The sequence below is a fragment of the Manis pentadactyla genome, chromosome 11 (genome assembly GCF_030020395.1).
Source record: "Manis pentadactyla isolate mManPen7 chromosome 11, mManPen7.hap1, whole genome shotgun sequence".
Classification (NCBI taxonomy): domain Eukaryota; kingdom Metazoa; phylum Chordata; class Mammalia; order Pholidota; family Manidae; genus Manis; species Manis pentadactyla.
The window spans coordinates 91,918,537-91,942,839 of record NC_080029.1 but is presented as its reverse complement, the minus strand read 5'-3'; the positions used below and the strand labels follow the sequence as shown (position 1 = coordinate 91,942,839).

The 24,303-nt window shown below is 37.1% G+C and overlaps 1 protein-coding gene and 1 pseudogene across 13 annotated transcripts in view; both read right to left on the bottom strand.

The window, feature by feature from the left end:
* Nucleotides 1-24,303, bottom strand: part of STARD9 (StAR related lipid transfer domain containing 9) — a 156,337-nt gene that overhangs the window by 96,368 nt on the left and 35,666 nt on the right. The gene's annotated exons all lie outside the window — the stretch shown is intronic.
* Nucleotides 5,840-14,442, bottom strand: LOC130679573 (importin subunit alpha-1-like; annotated as a pseudogene).

The window sequence follows — 24,303 nt, the reverse complement described above, 5'->3', positions numbered from 1 at the left end:
TTGCGGTACTTCTATAAGGCAAAATAGACTTCAAAACAAAGAAAGTAATAAGAGACAAAGAAGGACATTACATAATGATAAAGGGTTCAGTCCAACAAGAGGATATAAGCATTATAAATATCTTTGTAGCCAGAATTATTAGAGAATACTATGAAAAAATTACATGCTAACAAACTGGAAACCTAGAGGAAATGGAGAACTTTCTAGAAAAACACAGACTTCCAAGGCTGACACAGAAAGAAACAGAAACTCTGAACAGAACAACTACCAGAAACAAAATTGAACTGGTAATCAAAAAAGTACCTAAGAACAAAACCCCTGGACCAGATGGCTTCACTGCTGAATTTAATCCAACATTTAGTGAAGACCTAATACCGACCCTCCTTAAAATTTTCCAAAAAGTAGAAGAGGAGGGAATACTTCCAAACTCATTCTATGAGGCCACTATAATACCAAAACCAGGCAAAGACACCATAAAAATGGAAAATTTCAGACCAATATCCCTGATGAACATAGATACAAAAATACTCAACAAAATATTAGCAAGCGAAATTCAAAAATACATCAAAAAGACCATCCATCATGACCAAGTACGATTTATTCCAGGGATACAAGGTTGGTACAACATTCGAAAAAACAACAACATCATCCACCATGTCAACAAAAAGAAGGACAAAAACCACACGATTATCTCCATAGATGCCGAAAAAGCATTTGACAAAATTCAACATGATTTCATGATAAAAAATCTCAACAAAATGGGTATAGAGGGCAAGTACCTCAACATAATAAAGGCCATATATGACAAACGCACAGTCAACATCATACTTAACAGCGAGAACCTGAAAGCTTTTCCTTTCAGATCGGGAACAAGACAAGGATGCCCACTCTCCCCACTTTTATTCAACTTAGTTCTGGAGGTCCTAGCCATAGCAATCAGACAACACAAAGAAATAAAAGGCATCCAGACTGGCAATGAAGGAGTTAAACTGTCACTGTTTGCAGATGACATGAGATTGTACATTAAAAAAACTAAAGAATCCACTCCAATACTACTAGATCTAATATCTGAATTCAGCAAAGTTGCAGGATACAAAATCAATACACAGAAATCTGTTGCATTCCTATACACTAATGATGAACTAGCAGAAAGAGAAATCAGGAAAATAATTCTATTCACAATTGCATCAAAAAGAATAAAATACAAAGGAATAAACCTAATGAAAGAGAAGAAAGAACTATACCTGAAAACTACAAGACACTCATGAGAGAAATTAAAGAAGATACCAATAAATGGAAATAGATCCCATACTCATAGATGGGAAGAATTAATACTGTTAAAATGGCCATCCTGCCTAAAGCAATCTACAGACTCAGTACCTACAATCCCTATGAAAATACCAACAGCATTCTTCAATGAAATAGAGCAAATAGTTCTAAAATTCATATGGAATGAAAAAAGACCCCGAATAGCCAAAGGAATCCTGAGAAGGAAGAATAAAGCTAGGGAGATTATGCTCCCAGACTTTAAACTCTACTACAAAGCCACAGTAATCAAGACAATTTGCTACTGGCACAAGAACAGAACCATAGACCAATGGAACAGATTAGACAACCCAGATATAAACCCAAGCATATATGGTCAATTAATATATGATAAAGGAGCCATGGACATACAATGGGGAAATGACAGCCTCTTGCCAACAGCTGGTGCTGGGAAAACTGGACAGGTACATGCAAGAGAATGAAACTAGAGTATTGTCTAACCCCATACACAAAAATAATCTTGAAATGGATCAAAGACTGGAACATAAGTCATGAAACAATAAAACTCTTAGAAGACAACATAAGAAGAAATCTCCTGAATATAAACATGAGCAACTTTTTCCTGAACACATCTCCTAGGGCAAGGGAAACAAAAGTATAATGAACAAATGGGACTAAATCAAGCTAAAAAGCTTCTGTATAGCAAAGGACACCATCAGAAGAACAAAAAGGCATCCTATAGTATGGGAGGATATATTCGTAAACAACATATCTGACAAGGGGTTAACATTCAAAATACATAAAGAACTCACACACCTACACACCCAAAAAGCAAATAACCCAATTAAAAGATGGGCAGAGGATCTGAACAGACACTTCTTCAAAGAAGAAATTCAGATGGCAAACAGGCACATGAAAAGATGCTCCACATCGCTAATTATCAGAGAAATGCAAATTAAAACCACAATGAGATATCACCTCACACCAGTTAGGATGCCAACATTGAAAAGACAAGGAACAACAAATGCTGGCGAGGATGCAGAGAAAGGGGAACCCTACTACACTGCCGGTGTGAATGTAAACTAGTTCAACCATTGTGGAAAGCAGTATGGAGGTTCCTCAAAAAACTAAAAATAGAATAGAAATACCATTTGACCCAGGAATTTCACTCCTAGGAATTTACTTAAAGAAAACAAGATCTCAGATTCAAAAAGACATATGCACCCCTATGTTTATTGCAGTACTATTTACAATAGCCAAGATATGGAAGCTACCTAAGTGCCCATCAGTAGATGAATGGATAAAGAGGTGGTACATATACAAAATGGAATATTATTCAGCAATAAGAAAACAAATCCTATCATTTGCAACAACATCGATGGAGCTAGAGGGTATTACGCTCAGTGAAATAAACCAGGCAGAGAAAGACAAGTACTAATGATTCCCCTCAGTTTTGTAGTATAACAATGAAGCAAAACTGGAGGAACAAAACAGCCGCAGACTCACAAACTCCAAGAACGGAATAGTGGTTACCGAAGGGGAGGAGTGCGGGAGGGTGGTTGGGGAGGCAGGGAGAAGGGGATTGAGGGATATCATGATTGGCACACATGATGTGGGGGGGGGGGTCTTGGGGAAGACAGTGCCGCACAGAGAAGACTAGTGACTCTGTGGTATGTTACTACACCAGTAAACAGTGACTTCAGTGGGGTACATGGGGGACTTGATAATATTGGTGAATGCAGTAACCACAATATTTTTCATGTGAAACCTTCATAAGAGTGTATATCAATGATACCTTATTAAAAAGTAATTAATAAATAAAGAAGATCTAAATGAAAGAAAAAATTGAAATGAATAAATGAATTTTCCCTAGCAATCTTTTTCTGAATACACACTGCTTCCTGCGAAATAGTGGGTAATTTTTAGTCATGTATGTTTTAAACATTTTATAATATTTTTAGATTAAAAGCAACCCAGAGTTGTACTTACTCATACTTAACACTCTTTGTGGATCTACTGACCCATCCTCTCTCCAAATTTGTGGGAGTAGTATAAAAAGTAGAGTTCAGGGCCCATGATTTGAAGAAAAAGCAGTCATGTGAAATATGTAACTTAATGGGGCCTGGAGTTGGAGAAGGAGCTTAGAATAATTTCTTTTCACCTAAACAGGTACTTGTATAGTTTAATGGTTAAGAACACAGGCTTTGGAACTTTCTAGATTTAAAACCTGGCTTTTTTTCATTTCAAAACGTCATTTCATTTTCCTCACTTGTGAAATGAAGATTTTTTTAAAGTACCTAAAACTCATAGGGTTTTTGAGAGGATTAACTGTGTAATATATGTAAAGTCTTAGAATAATGTCTGGCACAAAGAAAGCACTAAACAAATTCAAACTTTTATTGCTTTTATACTTAATTTTTCCATTTCCATGTAAATGTTTTTTCCAAATTTTCCATTTATAAGGACTACCCAAAAGAATCATCTTTCTCTCTGGTTAACATCATAAATTTTTTTTTAATTTTTTAAAATTTTGTTATCATTAATCTGTAATTACATGAAGAACATTATGTTTACTAAACATCACAAATTTTAAGGGGAACCATTACTTATTCTCGAAAACAAATACCTGAATATAGATACATAATTAATATATCCCAAGTTCACATAGATAGATACCTTTTGAACAACTCCTACCTTCTATCCTATTAAAAATTTATTCCCAAAATATAGTCATAGACTTTAAAGTAAAAAAAATTTAAAACTCTTTCTTCATATTCTGAAGGTTTTGCTAGGGCCAGGAATTATTCTTTTCCTTTTATAAATATGAAAATCATGTCACTGAGAGGGAGGTTACCTATCCAACAACATACATGAAGTTCTTGGCCCTTAATACTTTCCCACAGAAAGTACATTCATACAATTCCTTTTCTTCTGGCTTTTAAAAAATTGAGTTACAATTGACATAACACTGTATTAATTTCAGGTATATAACATAATGATTTGATATTTTTATAAACTGCAAAATAATCACCATAATAGGTCCAGTAACATCCATAACCATAGCCACAAAAATTTTTTTCTCATAATGGTAACTTTCAAGATCCATTCTCCTAGCTTCTTCCAAATATGCAATACAGTATTATTAACTACAGTCACCAGGGCATACACTACATCTCCATGACTTACTATAAATTTGTATCTTTTGACACATATATTTCTATCATAAAGTGAAATCGCTAATATAAACTAAGATTTTCACACAGAAAAGAAATTCTTCATCCATGTTCAGTTAATTTGCCTAAATATTTATGAGAAAATGGTTATAAATTTTATGATGGATTCTGCTTAAATGGATTTTAAATATTACTGTCTCTCTTAGTTATAACTCCACTGTTAAAACAAAAGGATTGTACTAGAAAACTTTTTTCCCCTTTTAGTAAGACTGCTACAAAGTACAGTAATAAATATAATCTTTACTGACAAGGATCAGTATTTAAGTATTCACTATAAGAATTATTCATAAAATGTTTTATTACATAAGTAATATACTAAAATTAGAAAAAAAAAAGAAATGCTGATTAACAAAAATAATCACCCCATTTTGAGATAACTATTGTTAGGATTCCAGTGTATAACTTACTCTTTCAGACTTCTGTTCTATTCCTAGATAATATCTAACATCCCTTCTAGATTTTAAATTCTGATGTAAATATGTAAATATGTAATTATGAATACTTGACTATAATGAAGAATTAAACTGAACCTGGTTTTTATTATCTTGTTATAATTATTTGATATTTGTAAGTTATTTTCCCTATGTTTATGCTTAGACAACTCAATATTTTTTATTTTAATTTAAAATTTCTATTTAATTCCCCAACTGGGAAAGCATGCTATGGCCCCAACTTGTCAGGTATCCAAGTCTGTCTAAGCCACAGCTAGACTCCACTGTCCACTTGTCAGTAGCTTTCCCAAAGTATAAATAAGGTACCTAGGAAGAGAAGGAAAGCCTCATCTGGCCAGCTTTGCCAAAACAACCCCACAAGCTTCAGGAAACACTATCCACTCTTCATAAATGTCAGGTAAACTCTGGGCTAGCGTGTCTTAAATCCTGTATGAATATTTACAGACAGTTCATTTCCAGGTAAGCAGGGGTTAGTTGACATCATTTGGGTCCCGCTCCAACTACACACCTGGCCTAATGCGGTAGATTTCTCCAGAGAAAAGAGGTAACAGCCTATTTTTTACTTTGATAGATGAAACAAAATGTCTATTTGGCCTCTTCATTTTATGAAGAAGAACTATGAACTACAGAGAGATTTCTTTCCCATATTTGTTCATACTGTATATGTATCCATGCAATGTATTCCATGGAAATTGTTAAACAGTTCCCAAGCAACTGAAAAAACTACAAAAGAAATTTTGAAATGCAGTAAGATGTGACAGAATCATTAACTCTGTTCTCTGTGCTGTACTACCATCCCTGTGACCAATCTATATTGTGATTGCAAATTATTGTGCCCCGTAATCCCTTCCCCCCACCATCCTCACCCTCCCCAACCCCTCCCCATTGGTAACCACTTGTCCCTTCCTGGTGTCTATGAGTCTACTGCTATTTTGTTCCTTCTATTTCGCTTTGTTCTTATACTCCACAAAAAAGTGAAATCACTTGGTATTTGTCTTTCTCCACCTGGCTTATTTCATTAACCATAATACCCTCTAGACCTATCCATTTTACAAATGGAATTTTTCCTTTTTATGGATGAATAATATTCCATTGTATATACATACATCTTCTTTATCCATCCATCTACTGCTGGGCACTTAGGTTGCAAAGCATCATTCTTTATTCATATGGACTCATTATATTGCTTTAGTTAGTAGAAAGAAGAAAATAAAGGCTGAAATGTACAAGCTTTTCTATCTCAGTTTCTTCTGTCTTCTCCAAAACTGTATTTATTATCTATAATGTAGATTTACCACAATTTCATATTGCAATATTATAATCACTTCAAAATCAGTAATAGTTAACATCCTAAAAGAAGAAAAAATTTAAAGAACTGCCCAAAAGTCATTGCTGAGCACAATATATTTTCATTGTGCTTTTTTGTCTTTCTACAAATACATAAATCTTACATGGTTGCTACTCAGAGCATATACATTCTGTGTACTGTTTATCATTACCATATTCCTGAAACATTTAATCATTTTAGACATTTCTTTCTTATTTACTTTCACAATTATAATTTCAGAGGTTCATAATTCATACAATTGTCCTAAAGAGGTTGACAATTTTCTTATTCTCATACCAACATGAGATGGATGAAACCCCAAACTCCCCTTACAAACATCAGTAGCAACTAGTATTTATAACTGCAACTCAAGGTTAATAATTCCTAGTGGTATGGAACACAAAGAAAAAAAGCAAAGATGTTGGGAGATAAGACTAAGATATTGGGGTCATGCTAAGGATTAGGTTTTATTTTATCTTAATATGGGCTGCATTACTTATGGCAGAGTCTCAAGGAACATGATGGGGGGGCCGTTGTCCACCATGAAAAATTAGAAGCACAAAGACAATCAGGTAGGGAAGAAATTCAGAAACACACTTATGGATAACTCTTGAATCAAAGGGGAAATCAAAACAAATTATGAACTACTCAGAAAGCAATAAAAAGAACAGCATATCATACCAATGAAATACAGCAAAAGCTATGACTGGAGAATAATAATATTTTGTTCATACATTGTTTTCTTGATTTTCTCCCCATCTTTAAGGCAGTTAGCTTAGAGTCTGTATCTAGTATATCTGCCTCTAGGTCTTTTTCAGGGACAGTTTCTGTCAATTTTTTCCTTTGTACCATACTTTCATGTTTCTTTGTATACCTTGTGATTTTTTTTGTTGAAAAGTGGACACTTGAATTTAACAATGTAGTAACTCTGGAAATCAGCTTCTGCTCTTTCCTCAGGATATGCGTTTCTTGTTATTTTTGTTTATTGCTTTTGTTTTTTTGATTATTGTAGGCTGTCCCTGTGCTGAGTATCAGTCTGAGGTGTAAACCTAAGGTATTCTCAGGTCTTCTCTGAGCCTTTCCATGCATGGTCATTTCTAATTTTTTCCATGTATGTAGTTGTTTTAAATGTTCTGGTCTTTAATGTCTGGCTCTAAAAGGGGGGAAAAATGAAGCCAGGTTGGGGGTGGGGTGGGGAGATGGGGTGCTGGCCCTTTAAAAACCCTGGAAGTCACTTCAGCTGGAAGGGGAAGGGCTTGCAACAATGGGAAGGTGCCACAATAAATGGCTGCTCACTTCTGTCTGTACCTCTGTGATCAGAAGCAGTAATTAGCAACCAGAGCACAGATTCCTGATATTTGGAAGTCTAGGTCCTTTTGCTCACCCTGACACCTGCAGGCTGTGTACAAGATGCTCCAGTGCACAGCTGCCTGCTATGTGGCTGGGGATGGGGAAGAGTAGCTGCCACTGTGTTAAGAGTGAAATTGACTGAAATTAACTGCAGTTTATCCTTCAAGTCTTCCTTTGGAAGTCACAAGCCTTCAATAGATCCCAGAGTTCCAAAACAGTTACATCAGATGTATTTTGCCAGTGCAATTGTCTGGGTGGGGAGACAAATTCCTGGTGCTTCCTATTCTGCTAGCTTCCCATAATCCTCTCCTCCATAATGATTTTTTAAAATACAAATTAGTACCCTCATATTCACCTACTGAAATCGGTGTGTATTTTAAATACAAAGGAATCTTTTATTCTTGAATCCTTTGATTAAGATTCACCCAAATTATCACCCTATAGGAGTATTATTTCTTTTGATTTTTGAAACCAAATAGAAATATGTGAAATAATGTTAACCTAATCAGAGACTCTGAGAAAATCACATGAAAGAAGTTAAAATTACTTATTCAACCAATATTTGTTGAGTGTCACTAAAACAAAATACTGTGCTGGCAACCACTCTTACTGTTTAAGGATAATTGTTCAGATTACTTTGTAAAATGAACACTTCATTACAAGTGTTTTATGAAAAACCAGGTCTTAGATCCATATAGCTAGAAGCATTAACTAAGCAATTATTTTGTGTTAGGCTCGCTGCTTTGCACCTTGAATATTATTAATTCATTTAATCCTCATAATACATCTATGAGTAGTTACTATTATTTTTCTAATTTTCACATGGGAAAACTGAAGTCCTATAAGTAGTGAGTGGTTTTAAACAAAGCTCTTGCTCTTAATCGCTGTGATATTCTGCCACTAACAAAATAACTGTTCTCAGAGTTACCAGGAGAGGCAAATCTTATCAGTTGAACATTAAGCTATTACCCTACAATTTAAAATTGTTCTTCAAGGTTTTCCTTACTTCCTGTTGTTTTGCTTTATGAGGGGAAAGAGACATTACCTGGTCTCCCTTACAGTATTTCTGAATAGCAGTTGCAGTAATATTTTGTCATGGTCTTTGGCCAAAAGCAATAAAATCTGATTCTACTGCCATTTGTTAATGACTTTTAGAGCCTTTTTACTCCATTAACCTTTTGGTTTGCACATTAAGAAAATTGCAATCTCCTCCCTAAGATTTACCCACATTGCCATTATTAAATTTGATCAGAATTTGAAGCTCATTATAGACAGACACAATTAAAATTTTTTCTTTCTTTGCTATTTTTTAAATTACAAAGAATGCTCACTTTTTGTACCAAGTGAAAAAATAAAACAATGCATGAAGAAAAAGCTAAACTTCCACCCCTTACCTCACCCACAATCTCACTCACTGAAGTATCCAACAGGTATACTCCAGGTGCCAAGGTAAGGAAGGATCTACCCATCAGGGATGTCCTTTCATACCTCTCTCCACATGTAGAAGGGCATACAGTTATTTGCTTTTGTTCATTTTCACTGCAACAGTCACATATAATACACATGAACCTGCAACTTGCTTTTTATCAGATAATTCACCACTAATATATGGGTTATTTGCTATAAATATAATTCTTCCTTTTTTTATGCATACACATACAGCCACAGTTACACAAACATAATTTAAAATAATTGGAGTATTGTTCATGTTGTGGAGGAATGCTTGCCTCCTTTTTATTTCCCTTCCCTCTTCTCCCCTCCTCTTTTCCTTCCTCCTACATTAATCCCCACCTTCAGGTAACATGTTAACAACTGGTATCATTTCTTGTTCTTCCCACAATCTCTCTCTCTCTCACACACACACACTCACACACACACACACACACACACTTGCATATTTATGGGTTTTAGTTACTTCCTTTTAAAAAATGGGATGTTATATACCTTGTTTTTCTCAGTCAACACCATTCTCATGGATATTCTTCTAAGTCACTGCAATATATTTTATGGTGTAAACACAACAAAATTGATTCAACCATTCTCCTCTGAATGGGCAATCACTTTTGTTTTACTATTTTATCCCTACTAACAATCTTTCAATAAACATCTTTGACCATCCTTAGCCTTATCTACTGGTGTTTTTATTTTTATAGAGTAAGTTTCAGGAATGGGACTTCTAGGTCAACAGGTAAAATATTTATTTTCATAAATATTGACAGAGTATTTTCCCAAAAAGCTGTAAAAATTTACACTTCCACTTAAAATGTATGAAAGAATTCTTTTCTTCATGTTCCTACCAGCAATCAGCACTACTGCTCTTTTTAACTGCTCCTAGTTTGAATGATACAAACTCAGACCTCACTGTTACTTTAGTAACAGTAGGTTTGAACTTATCATTCATTTTTTTGGCCATTTGGATATGCTCTCCTATAATGTGCCTATTCATATCCTTTGCCTGTTTTTCTATTAGATTTTCTCGTCAATATGAAAGACTTCTTACTATATAGTAAACAATGAAGCCTTCTTAGTATATAATAAACAATAGTTCTATATCTGATTTATGTATTGCAGTGGTTTTTTTCTCCCAAATCTATTGACTTTTTCACATTAAAAGATAATTTTTTGAGCAGTTTTAGGTTTACAGAAAAATAAAGCAGAAAGTAGAGTTCCAATGTTCCCTTTCAGCCCCTTCCCTTCTCAGTTTCCCCTATTATTAATGTCTTGTATTACTGTGGTACATTTGTTACAATTACAATTACAATCGATGAGCTAATATTGATATATTATTATTAACTAAAGTCCATTGTTCATATTAGGGTTCTTTTTACTGTAAAATTCTATGAATTTTGACAAATGTATAACATGTATCCACCATTACAGTAACATACAGAATAATTTCACTGCCCTAAAATCTCCCTGAAAAGGAGGGAGTACTCCTTCTTCCCCTGGCAACCACTGATATATTTGTCTCCATAGTTTCCCTTTTCCGAAGCATCACAGAGTTGCAATCATATAGTATGAAGCCTTTTCAGATGGGCTTCTTTCACTCAGTAATATGCATTTAAGATTCCTGCATGTTTTTTCATGACTCCATAATTCATTTCTTTTTTAGCTCTGAATAAAAGTTTTGTTTTTTGGATGTACGACAATTTATCCATTCACTACTGAAGGACATCTTAGTTGCTTCCAAGTTTTCACAATTATAAATAAAGCTGCTATAAACATTTCAAGCACTGTTTCTGGTGTGGATATAAGCTTTTAACTCCTTTACGTAAATACCAAGAAGTGTGACTGACCATTACCAACTTTCCACACACATTCCAGGCCTTGCCTCTTGGCCCTCCATGACAGTTCCCAGGTCTGTGTGAGATCCTTACCAGCTTCCTCTACTATAGTTGCAACAAAGCCGAGCCTTCCCCCAAACTCTCCAGGCCCTGACTGCCTGCTGACCCCATAGTCGCTGCTGCTGCTTTTTGTTTGTTTGTTTGAAGGAAATGGTAGAATTTAATCTTTATTTATAGAACACTGCAAGATAAAAAATTCCACATGGAAATAAGAAACCCATTGAAAAGAGAAGCTTCATACTGTATGTATAGTCAATTTCATCGTAAAAATTCTACAATAATGAACCACATTTAAAGAGTCCTTGGTATAAAAACAGTAAGATAAATTTATACCAAACATCATATACAACAAACAACTTTAGGCCTCAGATGTACAATCTGAAAGTTAAAGGTCCCTGGAGTGCCATCCTAAATTTGGCATGTAGAGCCTTCAGAGGTAGTTTCTGACACAACATTTTGATTTTCCTCTTCCTCTTATAGGGAAATACTTACAATCAAGCTTAACGAAGCCTTGTGCACTGACTCAGTTTCATGGTTTTACAGAGCTTCAATTTCATCTAAACCCCCACATTCTTCAATCATTATACCAAGTTTTTCAGTTTCATCTAGTTTCTCACTAGCCTGAGAGATATTTGAAATGACATCTAGAATAATCAGAATGATTTTGGTATCTTTTGTAGTTAAGAGGTTCATCAACAGTTCTATTATGTATACAATCTGTTCAACTATTCCACTACTTTTATGGTTGGTCACAATCCATACAGCTTCCTTTTTAGAGAGAAGGCCAACAAGGAATGGGACTAATCTATAATCCACAACTTGTTGCATCCGGTCCTGGCTGCCAAATGTAATGTTGACATTATCCATGTAGTTTCCTTTGGAATAATTGCTTGTGGGTTCACTAACAGACTGGGAAAGACAGAAGTGCTCCTGAATTTATTACAATCTGAATCTGTTCATCTGTTTCAGGGACAATATTTCCTATGGCTCTTGGTGCAGGAATCAAAACTTGCAATTTAGTATTTCTTATAACTTCACAACTTGGGGCACAACTCCTGTTTTCATGATCATTTCACTGGACTGTTCATTTGGACCATCAGTAAGGTAGAAAATGGCCCAGAAGTATCTGCTAATACTTCTGGATCATCATGATGTAGAAGATGAACTAAAGTAGGAAGGATATACTCAACAGCATCTAATGAAGATGCAGGATTTTTGTTGCAATAAAGATGTGAAAGTGTCCACATAAGATAATATAAGTAACCACATGCTAAAGATGACATGTTAGGAACTTCTAGAAGAGGCGACAGTGAATCAAATGCACTGTATTTGATAACCAGGTCTTGGAAATCTGAACCTGCAATGTTTCCTAGCCCATTTAGCTTGTTCACAGACATGAGTGATTCCAACAGAGAAATGAATGCTGGGATAGCACAACTATCTACCACAGTCTTGCTCTGTTCTGATGTCCTAGAAGCAAAGTTTGTGAGTGTCAAAGCAGATTTAAATTGAATGGGACTATAATCAGTTCTGCCCAAAAAGGACACAAATTTTGAAGTCAAACGAGCCCAGATTATGTTGTCTATGGAGGGCTGTTTTTCCCTGAAAAACAGTTTGCTTGCAGCTTGAATAGCTTGGAGCTGGCTTTCCAAATTGTTTCTGCTTATGTTTGACACTGTCATCAACAGACCAATTTGCAGGACCCTGATTTTTATAGTTTTCTTGCAGTGGAGGAGTAGTGTAATAGGAAATGAGCTTACATTTCTCCTTTTCAGCATCTGGTCATCCTTCTTAGCTTTCTTCAGCTCCACATTAACTTCTATTTGGAACTGACTCATTTCTGCATTATCCTTCCCCTTGTTCTTGAACCTATCAAGGTAGGCAGCTGGTGAGTTAGCATTTGTATTGGTGGACATAGTTATAAGACAAAGGGCAAGTCAGGAGGCAGTACAGACCCCAAGCCTTCTTGAATAAACAAAATTGGGGGCTAGAATGGAGGGTAGCTGAGTTTCATTCGTGTCTCCATCTGTCTAGATATTCTCTAAGCATGTGATTTCCTTTGGTTCTTTAACCTCTTGGCACAATATGCCCCCAAATGATTTGCCCCACAATCCTGGAGAACACTAGAAATTCTATTAGAGTAATTCATCTGCATTAGGTGTAACTTGACAGTGCCCCTATAAAAATGTACATTTACCAGGGAGGACAGAGGGATACACTATCTTGAATGGAAAAGGGGTTGGAGAAATTATTGGAGGCTGGATAAGATCTTGGTCATGTATCAGAGAAGTCAATAATAATAGTAACAACAGATAACACTTACATAGCATTTATTTAAATACTTTCTATTTTTTTACTCATTTAGTCCTCACAACACCTCTGAAGTAGGTATCATTATTACCCCCGTTTTAGAGATGAGATAACTGAAGCACTGAGAGAACAAAGCAACTAGCTCAGGATCACAGCCAGTTATTTGTGAATCTGAGAAATAAGTCTTATATTTAATCACTATACTTCACCACCTTTCATCTAGGGAAGAGAGGACATGTCAAGATGAAAAGTATAGGGTCTCTCTGCTATCAGACCTTAAAATATACCCTAACTAAATACAATTCTTTATCACTTTATCAAAAGATAAAAACAGAAATCCCTGTCTGTCTCTATGCAGTCCCTCAGTCCATTTGTCCAGGGCTTCTTTTTCTGAAAATTAAAGAAAAATAAAATTGCACATAGGAGAAACACTCCTATAGAGGTAACAGATACACATATGCACTTATATAGACATACACACATAGAGAAACATAAATTTTTCTTCCCTGGTTAAGCCCCCTGGTTCCTGAAGGAAACAAGAATACTAAGCTTTGATATCGCCAAAACACATGTCTTTGTCTATACAAGATTATGCTATTTCTAGCAATCCTTTTTTGCTAAAGAATGTTCCCATGGACAACTGTCCAAGTGGCATGTGAGATTTGGTAGGTCCCATATGGGGCTGTCCTATTCTCTGGACATAAGCAAGGAATTATGAGAACAGAGAGATAGATATCTTGTTCTAATGCTTCGCTCTTCCCTACAAAAAAGATGGATTCATTAGACAGGATCTTGTGAGAAAAGATGAAAGATGGCTTTATTAGAATAGAGTCCAAAGACTAAGTTCTTGCCATTCCCACAGCACCTTTTAAAGACAACCACAAGTGATTCCTTGATCATAATTTGCCATGTTTTACATTATTTGACCTTGCTTTCCAGGCCTTTACTGACTGGACCCCAAGCAAAAGCCAGCACATTCAGCATGGGCATAAGAGAGACTGTCAGCCATTAGATGACCTGAACAAAAACTTTAAAAAATAAGGGAATGCCAAATTGGATAAAGATTAACTGACAAGATCGACTCTCTTGGGGAGCTTTGAATGGGAGACAGAGAGCTGCCAATGGCTTCCTACAGTTACTGTTGAATTCTGAGCAGTAAGGACGAATGTTCCAGTGTCATGTGGCTGCTGACAGTTTCCTTATTTCTCCACATAGCTTTACATTTGTGACTCATCATGTGAGATAACCTGATCATCTCTCTTCCATGTAGCCTGAAAAAGCCCTATCAAACAGCAAGTTTAAGCATCAACAGAAGCAAACACAAAACAGAAACAATGAGCAGCTGTCACATGAGAGGTGGCCTTGTCCAGCAGTTGGCCTAGATGAAGACAATGAGGGTGGCAATATGGAAGATGGCTTAATTACCAGGATTTACTTAGTCATAGGCAGAATCCAAGAGGGGTAAGCAGTACCACTGCCTTAAGGATAGTATATAAAATAAAGAGACATTGGAGACCCAACAGAAAGCCTTCATTACATCAGGTAGAACTTCTGAGAGACAGGGTGTTTGCAGCACTTGAGGCAAATCATCTGGGAACATGTCCATTCCTAATAATTAAGGATCCTACAGAGCAGGGGGTCAGCAAATATTTTTTCTACTAAGGCCCAGAGAGCAAATATATTAGCCTTTGTGGACCATATGGTCTCTGTAACAACTACTCAACTCTGCCTTTGTAGTACAAAAGCATCCAAAACGATTATGTAAACAAATGGGCATGGCTATGTACCAATAAAACTACTAAAACAGGTGGTGGCCAGCTTTGGCCCTGCTGTTGGGCAAAAGTCTTTTTTAGAGACAATTTCTTCAGAAATGTAAGTGGATTTGTGAGATCCAAGAGAAAAAGGGAACAAAGCAAGTCTAAAGAGAGTCTTGCATATGTGAAAGGCCTTCTAATCCTTAGATTTTTTAAAAGAAAGTGAAAGCACATGTACTAGTCACATTAACACACGTTTTTACAATAACTGTGCCAAAATTTCTTATAATATTGTACCAAATTAAGGTCATTCAATAAGCTCAACGTTGACTGGTCTATCAGTCAGGACAAGCTAAATTAGGTTATTTTAGCAAACTTCCAAAGCATAATAGCTTAAAAGCACAAGAGTTTATTTCTGGCCCATTCTACATGTAGGTCAGTAGGGGGTTCTAATGATTGTAGCTTCTCTAGGACCCAAATGACAGAACAACCTCTCAAGAGTATTGCTGATCATGGTGCCAGAAGAAAATGGGCTTTGGAAAGTCATACTCCAGGCAATGAATGCTAAATACCATTTCTGCTAATAACACACTGAAAAGAATTAATCATATAGCCCTATCTCACACAATAGACCAGGAAGTGAAATTCTATCATGCAGCTCTAAGTTTTTCCTCTAAGATCAGGAGCAAGACAAGGATGTCCACTCTCACCACTTTAATTCAACATAGTACTACTGGAGGTCCTAGCCATAGCAATCAAACAACACAGAGAGATAAAAGGTATCCAAATTGACAAGGAAGAAGTTAAACTGTTACTAGTTGCAGATGACATGGTGTGATACACAGATAACCCTAATGACTCCACCAAAAACTTTAGAACTAATATCTGGATTCAGCAAAGTAGCAGGATACAAAATTAATACACAGAAATCTGTCACATATGTATATAGTAACAATGAAGTAGCAGAAAGAGAAATCAGGAAAATAACTCCATTAACAATTTCATCTAAAAGATAAAACACCTAGGACTAAACATAACCAAAGAGGTGAAAGAACTTTACTTTGAAAACTGTAAGACACTCATGAGAGCAATTAAAGAAGACACCAATAAATGGAAATCTATCCCATGCTCATGGATAGGAAGAAATAATATTGTCAAAATGGCCATACTGCCCAAAGCAGTTTACAAATTCAATGTAATCCCTAACAAAATACCAACAGCATTTTCCACTAAACTAGAACAAATAATCCTAAAATTCATATGGAACCACAAAAGCCCCCAAATACCCAAGCAATCCTGAGAAAGAAGAACAAAGCTGGGGGGATTATGCTCCTTGATATCAAGTTCTACTACAAAGCTACAGTAATCAAAACAGTATGGTCCTGGAACAAAAACAGACCATAGATCAATGGAACACAATAGAGAGGATGCCATCAGCAGAACAAAAAGGCGAATATATATGTATGGGAGAATATATATGTAAACAACATATCAAACAGGGGGTTAACATCCAAATATATAAAGAACTCACAAGCTGCAACACCCAAAAAGCAATAAGCCAATTTAGAAATGGGCGGAGGATATGAACAGACACTTCTCCAAAGAAGAAATTCAGATGGCCAACAGACACATGAAAAGATGCTCCACATCACTAATTATCAGGGAAATGCAAATTAAAACCACAATGAGATATCACCTCACACCAGTTAGGATGGCCAACATTGAAAAGACTAGGAACAACAAATGCTGGCAAGGATGCAGAGAAAGGGGTAGCCTCCTACACTGCTGGTGGGAATGTAAACTAGTTCAACCATTGTGGAAAGCAATATGGAGGTTCCTCAAAAAACTAAAAATAGAAATACCATTTGACCTAGTAATTCCACTCCTAAGAATTTACCTGAAGAAAATAAGATCCCTGATTCAAAAAGACAGATGCACCCCTATGTTTATCACTGCACTATTTACAATAGCCAAGAAATGGAAGCAACCTAAGTGTCCATCAGTAGATGAATGGATAAAGAAGAGGTAGTACATATACAAAATGGAATATTATTCAGCCATAAGAAGAAAACAAATCCTACCATTTGCAGCAAATGGAGCTAGAGGGTATTATCCTCAGTGAAATAAGCCAGGCGGAGAAAGACAAGTACCAAATGATTTCATTCATTCACGGAGTATAACAACAAAGCAAAACTGAAGGAACAAAACAGCAGCAGACTCACAAACTCCAAGGAGGGACTAGTGGTTACCAAAGGGAAGGGGTTAGGGAGGGTGGGTTGGGATGGAGAGAGAAGGGGATTAAGGGGCACTATAATCAGCATTCACAATACAGGTAGGTCACAGGGAAGGCAGTACAGCACAGAGAAGATAAGTAATGACTCCACAGCATCTTATTTTGCTGACGGACAGTGATTGCAGTGGGGTAGGGGGAGACTTGATAAAATGGGTGAATGTTGAAAACACAATATTGTTCATGAGAAACCCTCACATGATTGTATATCAGTGATACTTTAATTTAAAAAAATAAATAATAATAATAATATGAAATGCAACTCTTCAGTAGTTAGTTTCAGAAGTAAATGATATCAGTATCTCCCAACCCTGACTATACCAAATACTACCTTTGCAAAATTTTTTTAAATTTATTTATTTATATTTTCTTGAAGAACATTATGTTTACTAGGCTCTCCCCTACCCCAAGTCCCCCCCACAAACTCCATTACAGTCACTGTCCATCAGCATAGTAAGATGTTGTAGAATCACTACTTGTCTTCTCTGTGTTGCAAAGCCCTCCCCTTTCCCCCACCTCCCACATTATACATGCTAATCATAATACCCCCTTTCTTCTTCCCTGCCCTTATCCCTCCATACCCTCCCATTCTCCCCAGTCTCTTTCCCTTTGGTAACTGTTATTCTATTCTTGGGTTCTGTGATTCTGCTGCTGTTTTGTTCCTTCAGTTTTTCTTTTGTTCGTATACTCCACAGATGAGCGAAATCATTTGGTATTTGTTTTTCTCTGCTTGGCTTATTTCACTGAGCATAATACCCTCTAGCTCCATCCATGTTGTTGCAAATGGTAGGATTTGTTTTCTTCTTATGGCTGAATAATATTCCATTGTGTATATGTACCACATCTTCTTTATCCATTCATCCACTGATGGACACTTAGGTTGCTTCCATTTCTTGGCTATTGTAAATAGTGCTGCGGTAAACATAGGGGTGCATCTGTCTTTTTCAAACTGGAGTGCTGCATCCTTAGGGTAAATTCCTAGAAGTGGAATTCCTGGGTCAAATGGTATGTCTATTTTGAGCATTTTGAGGAACCTCCATACTGCTTTCCACAATGGTTGAACTAATTTACATTCCCACCAGCAGTGTAGGAGGGTTCCCCTTTCTCTGCAACCTCGCCAACATTTGTTGTTGTTTGTCTTTTGGATGGTAGCCATCCTTACTGGTGTGAGGTGATATCTCATTGTGGTTTTAATTTGCATTTCTCTGATAACTAGCGATGTGGAGCATCTTTTCATGTGTCTGTTGGCCATCTGAATTTCTTCTTTGGAGAACTGTCTGTTCAGATCCTCTGCCCATTTTTTAATTGGATTATTTGCTTTTTGTTTGTTGAGGAGCGTGAGCTCTTTATATATTTTGGATGTCAAGCCTTTATCAGATCTGTCATTTACGAAAATATTCTCCCATACTGTAGGATACCTTTTTGTTCTATTTATAGTGTCCTTTGCTGTACAGAAGCTTTTCAGCTTGATATAGTCCCACTTGTTCATTTTTTATTTTGTTTTCCTTGCCCAGGGAGATATATTCATGAAGAAGTCGCTAGTGTTCACATCCAAGAGATTTTTGCCTATGTTTTTTTCTAAGAGTTTTATGGTTTCATGACTTACATTCAGGTCTTTGATCCATTTTGAGTTTACTTTTGTGTATGGGGTTAGACAGTGATCCAGTTTCATTCTCTTACATGTAGCTGTCCAGTTCTGCCAGCACCATCTGTTGAAGAGACTGTCATTTCCCCATTGTATGTCCATGGCTCCTTTATCAAATATTAATTGACCATATATGTTTGGGTTAATGTCTGGAGTCTCTAATCTGTTCCACTGGTCTGTGGCTCTGTTCTTGTGCCAGTCCTTTGCAAAATTTTTAAAATACATACTCTCAGGCCCCACTGAATCTTACTAAGCCAGAATTGCAAAGATTGGAGATCTGATTTCTTTTGGAATTCACCCAAGTAATTTGGACAGTCCCAGTTATCCAAGCAGTGATCCACAGGCTGGCCTCAGACACTAAGCCATGTAACTATGCCAGTCCCCGCCACAATTCCCAGGAAGTACAGCCCCTGGGAAGTGGCCAGCCATGGGGCATTCAATGAGTTTGCAATCAGTGTTAGTCAGAAAGACAAACATAAGTGGGTAGAGAGAGAATAAGGCCTATGGAGCCCACTAAAAGGGACTCAAAGAGTTAACCAGATAAAACCAGAGAATCAACTTATAGTTAATTAGTTGAAGTTTCAAGGACCAGGAGTGATGTAGAACGTTCAGACACTCACCAGATGAAAAACAACTTCCTATATGAGAAGCTTCCAAGCACAGACACTCCTCAGATAAAGAAAGTATCAGCAGACAGCCACAGAAAACATCAGAGCACAGCCCATGTCTTCTTTTTACCAATTAGACCTGGCCTCCAAGGCCAAAGATTGTCAATCAAGGACTTTTCTGTCCTGCAAAAAAAACCTGTAAAAGCAGCCTCACAGTAAATAGCCTGCCTCTGTGAACCTTGACTCTGACCTGATCCTCCTTGGAGTGTGTTCAAATAAAACTTCATTCTGCTTCCAAAAAAAAAAAAAAACAGGCAGAGAACTTGTATAGACATTTCTCCAAAGATGAAGTACAGATGGCCAACAGGCATAGGAAAAGATCCTCCACATCACTAATTATCAGGGAAGTTCAAATCAAAACCACAATGAGATCCACCACACACCAGTTAGAAGGGCCACTATCCCAAGGACAGGAAATAACAAATGCTGGTGAGGATGTGGAGAAATGGGAATCCTCCTACACTTCTGGTGAGAATGTAAATTGGTGCAACTGCTGTGGAAGCAGTCTGCAGGTTCCTCATAAAACTAAAAAATAGAAATACCATTTGATGCAGTAATTCCACTTCTAGGAATTTACCTGAAGAAAACAAAATCCCTGATTCAAAGATTTACAACATCTAATATATGGAAGCAACCTAAGTGTCCATCAATAGATGAATGGATAAAGAAGATGTGGTATATATACACAATGGAATATTACTCAGCCATTAAAAAAGACATCCTGCCATTTGCAACAACATGGATGGAGCTAGAGGGTATTATTATGTTCAGTGAAATAAACCAGGTGGAGAAAGACAAATACCATATGATTTCACTTATTACTGGAATATAAAAACAAAGCAAACCAGAATGAACAAAAACAGCAGTAGGCTCATACACACTGTTAGGTGACTACTGGTTACCAAGGGGGAGAGGAAGGGGAACAAAGGGGCACAGTAATTCACTGTCACAATGTAAGTTGGTCACAGAGACAGTAGTACAACATGGAGACTATACTCAATGATTCTGTAACATCTTTCTATGTTGATAGATAGTAACTGCACTAGAGGGGGTGGGTTAGGATTTAACAATATGAGTTACGGTTGAACCACTGTGTTGTACATTTGAAATCAATATAAGATTGTGTATCAGTGACACTTCAATTAAAAAAAAAACTGATTGTGAGATTTTTCTTTCCCCTGTAATGGATGCCCTCATCTTAGGAAATACACATGTGCAAACAAAGTTACTGTAAAGAAGTATCTGTAGAGGAAACTATATTCCATCTCAATCCCAGACCGACTTGCATTTAGTAAAAAAAAAAAAAAAAAAGTTTCAGATACTTGCCAGTCTAGTGTCATGATGTTAATGTAACAAAACAACAGTTTATTCACTATTGAAATGTACCAGGTAATGTTCAAATCACTTTGCATGCATTAAAAATTTACTCCTAATAACCTATGAAGTAGTTAGTATTATTTTTATCATCTTTATTTTACAGATGAAGCAAGAAAGCTGCCGAGTCATACAGCTAGCAAATGTCAGAGGTGGGCAGTTTGGCTCTACAGTCCACCGTCTTAACCAAAAACAGTATTGCATGATGGGTGATCTTTTAAAATTCTGCCTAGTTTACAAAATTCTATCTCTACAACCTTTCTTCTTATTCTCTCCCCTATATATCTTCCTTTCCTGTGTGGACCAACTGTGGAGCTAGCCCAAAGCACAGAATGGCTCCCAGGAACCTTGCCAGTGACCCTGCCCAGATGTGGATAAGAACACATAATGCTAGGCTGTAATACAATCCTACATGCAACTATTAAATATGACATGCAGTCTACCTGAACAGTACCAAAACTGAGGTGGGGTGATAAACAGTAAACTCTATTTTGAAGATACTCTGCATGACATGTACATTTGTTAAAGAAAAGTAGTTTTTAGCTTTGAGCATATTTTATAAATGTAACACAAAGTAAGAACAAACTAAAATCTATCTCTATAGCCAGAAACCAGCCCAGGGCTGGATGTAAGAAGGTTAACAGGGTACTGTACAGCTATCAGTCTAATCCCATTAACACCCCACATAGAGAATGCACAATAATATAAACAGAAATAAAACAGAGAGAGAAGAAGAAGCATGTTATCTTGGACCTTCAGTCACAGTAGAAGGTTGTTCAAGAAGTCCGTACACAGTTCTGGAAGTCAAAAAAAGAAGGAAAAGTTGAGGAGAAAGCTGGGAGGGCAGTATTTGGCCTGTCGGAATTCTCTTAGAGTCAGAAATTAGCAGTATAGGTAGGGACAGAGAGGTGTAAATTGCTCAGTGTCACACAGCAAGTTAATGGTAGAAGGAAGACTTATACCTAGCCAAACTTTCTATCCACTTGTACTTTTAGGCACCTTTAGGAGACCATCCTGGTAGTTCTTGGGCCTGTTGTGCACAGGGTCTCCATTGCTGTGCTTCATGCTCTCTTCACCAGGCAAACTCTAAGACTATGTGTAAGAGTAACCCCTGCAACCAAACTCTGTCACTGTGACACACTGGGACATTTAATACAGTCATAAGAAAAAGCAGAGACTATTCTCAATCATTTTTACAAGAGCGTCTGCTTGATTTACTAGAAAGCAGCTTGATGAGCATCACTGTTGGACTCAGATAAGAGACCCACCACTTCTCAACATTTCAGAGTATTCCCTGAAAGAAAGCCCCAGGAAAGAGCTTTAAAATATATTTTAACACAACACAAGTGGGACTTCGAAGGTGCTGGTAATGTTCTATTTCTTAATCTGGATGCTCAGCTTGTGAAAATTCAAATGGATGGAAAATTTGAGCTGTATGCTTATAAGTGCCTTTTTGTGTATGTGTATTTCAATAAAAGTTTTAAAAGAGTAGTTCTATTTTCTCACCAGCAAAAAATAGTGACACACAACTGCTAAAGAATCTTTTGACCACACAGTGTCTTCTACTGCAGAAGCTTGTTCATTACACATCCACTGAGCCAGACCAGGAGTTGTGAAGAGAGGCTCAGGGAGCAGAGGGAGCTCGGGTCATGTTCGCTGACAGCGGCAGAAGCCTTGTTCAACACTGGACTATTAGGCACAATGACTTCACAGCAGGGCAGGAAGGAAAGAAGAGTATTTACTCCCTAGCTTTTAGCTTTCTCTTGGTCCCCAAGCCCTTTATCCAAAATGTCCCCAGTCCTTCCCCACTAACCTCAGCAGTAACTCATGCAAAAGAGCAGCAGTCCCAGAAGTTGGATCCTTAGATCCAGGGATGCCCTGGGCTCTCATAGGCAAACCTGAGCAGGCCCCTGGGGTACTAGAGGGAAAGGATTATCACACATGTAAGGGTTTGGCTGGGTGGGACACATCACCCACTCATAACACAGTGTACACTCAGTTAACACTGACTGAATAAATGATGCATCATCTATGGACTTGATTCAGAATATGCAAAATAAATGTGTGCTGAATAAAACTAAATGACGGCTCTTCTCTAGGACTCCTCTAAATCCTGCCTGCATCAATTCCACATATTTGATCTTGTTCAGGAGCCTCCTTACCACCTTCTGTCATGGGTCCTGTCAGGCAGCATTCTGATGGCAGTCAAGTCGGACAAAGCCACTTCAAGTTGTATGAGTTGCTAATACTTTCATATAAATAGAAAAAAAGCCTGGAGAACGGAGTTTATGTTTTTAACTCTCATCCTGCCTAAGTGAAAAAATTTTCCTGCAACCATGCTGCTAGGAGGAAACTTCCTGTTTTTAATATTGTTTAGTCTGAATGGGTCTCTAGAGACCAATCTTAATGCTGGAAAAGCAAATGAGCTGAGCCCCCAAAACAGTTCTGGTTTCATAGCAGGATTCAGTGGGCCCAGCTGCAGCCCATGTCATTCCCAGCAATCCAAAATCTAGTTACAGAGATTAGTTTTGTGTTGCTCTCAACAACATTTGCCTCATGCATCTCACTGGCAGAGGCTTGCCTCACTCATACCACACCTCGCTCCTCCAACCACGAAGACTAATTTGCAGAAGAGAAGCGCTGCATGTCAGAATGACAAGATCTCTAACCACACTAGTCTTGGAGGACTTGTGCTTCAGCCCCTCATATCAAGTCACCTCAATCAAATAAACAAAGCATGACTCCAGCCTTAGCCAATAGCCCTGGCACAAAGGTGACTCTCAGGGTTATCACAGCCACTTCACCAAAGAGCATGCAAAAGACAAAAAAATAAGTGGAAGACAGACCTGACAGTAATAAGTGCTTAGCTCAACAATTACCTGCTGGTGACAGCCAAGAGATGCACTGATACACACCTGGAGAGTCACTCTGGAACTTGGGACTAATTTTCAATGAAGCAAAGTTAATAAACCTCTAAAAACCTGACATCTGACAAATGCCTATGAGACTCATTCTCTCTAGCGTTTAAATGCTTCTGTGTGTTTCCACTGAGCAGATGTGGTTCATCGTCACCAAAAAAATATACATTGGAAGTTAAAGCTGTTGGAAGTTAAAGTTAAATTAGGATATTATTTATCCTAATATCTTAGGATAAACCTAAAAAGCAATGTAGGATTTCATTTAATTCAAAAACATATATTAAGATATTTCTGGATTCAATCTGGAAGTCCTGCATTCATACTTTCCCTCCCCAATATGAAACTTGACTCCTGAGGGCACTTCACAGAAGA